The sequence below is a fragment of the Condylostylus longicornis genome, unplaced genomic scaffold, assembly GCF_029603195.1.
Source record: "Condylostylus longicornis isolate FDR11 unplaced genomic scaffold, ASM2960319v2 ptg000623l, whole genome shotgun sequence".
Classification (NCBI taxonomy): Eukaryota; Metazoa; Arthropoda; class Insecta; order Diptera; family Dolichopodidae; genus Condylostylus; species Condylostylus longicornis.
In genome coordinates, this window is record NW_026578576.1 from 22,501 (window position 1) to 27,500 (window position 5,000).

The 5,000-nt window shown below is 34.9% G+C and overlaps 1 pseudogene; it reads left to right on the top strand.

The window, feature by feature from the left end:
* Nucleotides 1–16, top strand: part of LOC129617726 (large subunit ribosomal RNA) — a 4,018-nt pseudogene extending 4,002 nt beyond the window's left edge.
* The last annotated feature ends 4,984 nt before the right edge of the window (nt 17–5,000 follow it).

Here is a 5,000-nt window from a genome sequence, read left to right on the forward strand (position 1 = left end):
TTGCTTGAAGATTCGAAAAATTTATTTTATTTTTCGATTCTTCTTATTATTCCACATATTATTATCTCATGTAGAGTAGTGATATTGTGTGGGATATGGGGTCAGGTCTGCTCTGGTCTGGTCTAGTCTAGTCTAGATTTAGTCTAGTCTGGTCTAGTCTGATCTAGTATTGTATGGCCTGATCTGGTTTGGGTGATGGTCTTTATAGCCCTTATACATTCTTTATTATACATTACTAACAAGGTATGTATTATAAAATTGTATATGGGTATATAATAGTGGCGATGGTGGTAGCCACTAGTAGTACATTCTTATTACTTACTATAAAGTATTAAGTATGTATTATAAAATTGTATATGGGTATAATAGTGGCGATGGCGGTAGCCACTATTAGTACATTCTTATTACTTACTATAAAGTATTAAGTATGAATTATAAAATAGTATATGGGTATAATAGTGGCGATGGCGGTAGCCACTATTAGTACATTCTTATTACTTACTATAAAGTATTAAGTATGAATTATAAAATAGTATATGGGTATAATAGTGGCGATGGCGGTAGCCACTATTAGTACATTCTTATTACTTACTATAAAGTATTAAGTATGAATTATAAAATAGTATATGGGTATAATAGTGGCGATGGCGGTAGCCACTATTAGTACATTCTTATTACTTACTATAAAGTATTAAGTATGAATTATAAAATAGTATATGGGTATAATAGTGGCGATGGCGGTAGCCACTATTAGTACATTCTTATTACTTACTATAAAGTATTAAGTATATATTATAAAATTGTATATGAGTATAATAGTGGCGATGGCGGTAGCCACTATTATTACATTCTTATTACTTACTATAAAAGTATATTAAGTATGTATTATAAAATTGTATATGGGTATAATAGTGGCGATGGCGGTAGCCACTATTATTACATTCTTATTACTTACTATAAGTATATTAAGTGTGTATTATAAAATTGCATATGAGTATTAATAGTGGCGTTGGTACTTAAGTAGTACATTCTTATTATACTTACCTATATATAAGTATGTATTATAGGAATGGTGATAAACATTTGCTATTGAAGGCTTGTAATATTGATTGGTAGGTGGTGGTGGTGGTTGTTAAGATAGGTTAAGTATATTCTTACTATAAATACTTCAAATAAGTATTTTCTTAATGTATTACTGCATGAATAATGATTTAAGTAATACTTATTATTATATATCAATACAGTGGCAGGTATTGGATATGGGAATAACATAGACCTGAACGAGACATATGTTATGCTCGACAGGCAATAATTACTTTTCATAAGTGAAAAGTAACCTGGGTTGGTAAACATGTTATGCCCACCCGATGAAAAAAATTTTTTCAGCCTGGTTTGATATTTATCAAAGGCAAAATAAGCCTGATCGGGACATATGTTATGCTCGACAGGCAATAATTACTTTTCATGAATGAAAAGTAACCTGGGTTGGTAAGCATGTTATGCCCACCCGATGAAAAAATTTTTTTCAGCCTGGTTTGATATTTATCAAAGGCAAAATAAGCCTGATCGGGACATATGTTATGCTCGACAGGCAATAATTACTTTTCATGAATGAAAAGTAACCTGGGTTGGTAAACATGTTATGCCCACCCGATGAAAAAATTTTTTTCAGCCTGGTTTGATATTTATCAAAGGCAAAATAAGCCTGATCGGGACATATGTTATGCTCGACAGGCAATAATTACTTTTCATGAATGAAAAGTAACCTGGGTTGGTAAGCATGTTATGCCCACCCGATGAAAAAATTTTTTTCAGCCTGGTTTGATATTTATCAAAGGCAAAATAAGCCTGATCGGGAAATATGTTATGCTCGACAGGTAATAATTACTTTTCATGAATGAAAAGTAACCTGGGTTGGTAAACATGTTATGCCCACCCGATGAAAAAATTTTTTTCAGCCTGGTTTGATATTTATCAAAGGCAAAATAAGCCTGATCGGGACATATGTTATGCTCGACAGGCAATAATTACTTTTCATAAGTGAAAAGTAACCTGGGTTGGTAAACATGTTATGCCCACCCGATGAAAAAATTTTTTCAGCCTGGTTTGATATTTATCAAAGGCAAAATAAGCCTGATCGGGACATATGTTATGCTCGACAGGCAATAATTACTTTTCATGAATGAAAAGTAACCTGGGTTGGTAAGCATGTTATGCCCACCCGATGAAAAAATTTTTTTCAGCCTGGTTTGATATTTATCAAAGGCAAAATAAGCCTGATCGGGACATATGTTATGCTCGACAGGCAATAATTACTTTTCATGAATGAAAAGTAACCTGGGTTGGTAAACATGTTATGCCCACCCGATGAAAAAATTTTTTTCAGCCTGGTTTGATATTTACCAATGGCAATATAAGCCTTATCGGGACATATGTTATGCTCGACAGGCAATAATTACTTTTCATGAATGAAAAGTAACCTGGGTTGGTAAACATGTTATGCCCACCCGATGAAAAAATTTTTTTCAGCCTGGTTTGATATTTACCAATGGCAATATAAGCCTGATCGGGACATATGTTATGCTCGACAGGCAATAATTACTTTTCATGAATGAAAAGTAACCTGGGTTGGTAAACATGTTATGCCCACCCGATGAAAAAATTTTTTTCAGCCTGGTTTGATATTTATCAAAGGCAAAATAAGCCTGATCGGGACATATGTTATGCTCGACAGGCAATAATTACTTTTCATGAATGAAAAGTAACCTGGGTTGGTAAGCATGTTATGCCCACCCGATGAAAAAATTTTTTTCAGCCTGGTTTGATATTTATCAAAGGCAAAATAAGCCTGATCGGGACATATGTTATGCTCGACAGGCAATAATTACTTTTCATGAATGAAAAGTAACCTGGGTTGGTAAGCATGTTATGCCCACCCGATGAAAAAATTTTTTTCAGCCTGGTTTGATATTTATCAAAGGCAAAATAAGCCTGATCGGGACATATGTTATGCTCGACAGGCAATAATTACTTTTCATGAATGAAAAGTAACCTGGGTTGGTAAACATGTTATGCCCACCCGATGAAAGAATTTTTTTCAGCCTGGTTTGATATTTACCAATGGCAATATAAGCCTTATCGGGACATATGTTATGCTCGACAGGCAATAATTACTTTTCATGAATGAAAAGTAACCTGGGTTGGTAAACATGTTATGCCCACCCGATGAAAAAATTTTTTTCAGCCTGGTTTGATATTTACCAATGGCAATATAAGCCTGATCGGGACATATGTTATGCTCGACAGGCAATAATTACTTTTCATGAATGAAAAGTAACCTGGGTTGGTAAACATGTTATGCCCACCCGATGAAAAAATTTTTTTCAGCCTGGTTTGATATTTACCAATGGCAATATAAGCCTTATCGGGACATATGTTATGCTCGACAGGCAATAATTACTTTTCATGAATGAAAAGTAACCTGGGTTGGTAAACATGTTATGCCCACCCGATGAAAAAATTTTTTTCAGCCTGGTTTGATATTTACCAATGGCAATATAAGCCTGATCGGGACATATGTTATGCTCGACAGGCAATAATTACTTTTCATGAATGAAAAGTAACCTGGGTTGGTAAACATGTTATGCCCACCCGATGAAAAAATTTTTTTCAGCCTGGTTTGATATTTATCAAAGGCAAAATAAGCCTGATCGGGACATATGTTATGCTCGACAGGCAATAATTACTTTTCATGAATGAAAAGTAACCTGGGTTGGTAAGCATGTTATGCCCACCCGATGAAAAAATTTTTTTCAGCCTGGTTTGATATTTATCAAAGGCAAAATAAGCCTGATCGGGACATATGTTATGCTCGACAGGCAATAATTACTTTTCATGAATGAAAAGTAACCTGGGTTGGTAAGCATGTTATGCCCACCCGATGAAAAAATTTTTTTCAGCCTGGTTTGATATTTATCAAAGGCAAAATAAGCCTGATCGGGACATATGTTATGCTCGACAGGCAATAATTACTTTTCATGAATGAAAAGTAACCTGGGTTGGTAAACATGTTATGCCCACCCGATGAAAGAATTTTTTTCAGCCTGGTTTGATATTTACCAATGGCAATATAAGCCTTATCGGGACATATGTTATGCTCGACAGGCAATAATTACTTTTCATGAATGAAAAGTAACCTGGGTTGGTAAACATGTTATGCCCACCCGATGAAAAAATTTTTTTCAGCCTGGTTTGATATTTACCAATGGCAATATAAGCCTGATCGGGACATATGTTATGCTCGACAGGCAATAATTACTTTTCATGAATGAAAAGTAACCTGGGTTGGTAAACATGTTATGCCCACCCGATGAAAAAAATTTTTTCAGCCTGGTTTGATATTTATCAAAGGCAAAATAAGCCTGATCGGGACATATGTTATGCTCGACAGGCAATAATTACTTTTCATGAATGAAAAGTAACCTGGGTTGGTAAGCATGTTATGCCCACCCGATGAAAAAATTTTTTTCAGCCTGGTTTGATATTTATCAAAGGCAAAATAAGCCTGATCGGGACATATGTTATGCTCGACAGGCAATAATTACTTTTCATGAATGAAAAGTAACCTGGGTTGGTAAGCATGTTATGCCCACCCGATGAAAAAATTTTTTTCAGCCTGGTTTGATATTTATCAAAGGCAAAATAAGCCTGATCGGGAAATATGTTATGCTCGACAGGCAATAATTACTTTTCATGAATGAAAAGTAACCTGGGTTGGTAAACATGTTATGCCCACCCGATGAAAGAATTTTTTTCAGCCTGGTTTGATATTTACCAATGGCAATATAAGCCTTATCGGGACATATGTTATGCTCGACAGGCAATAATTACTTTTCATGAATGAAAAGTAACCTGGGTTGGTAAACATGTTATGCCCACCCGATGAAAAAATTTTTTTCAGCCTGGTTTGATATTTACCAATGGCAATATAAGCCTGATCG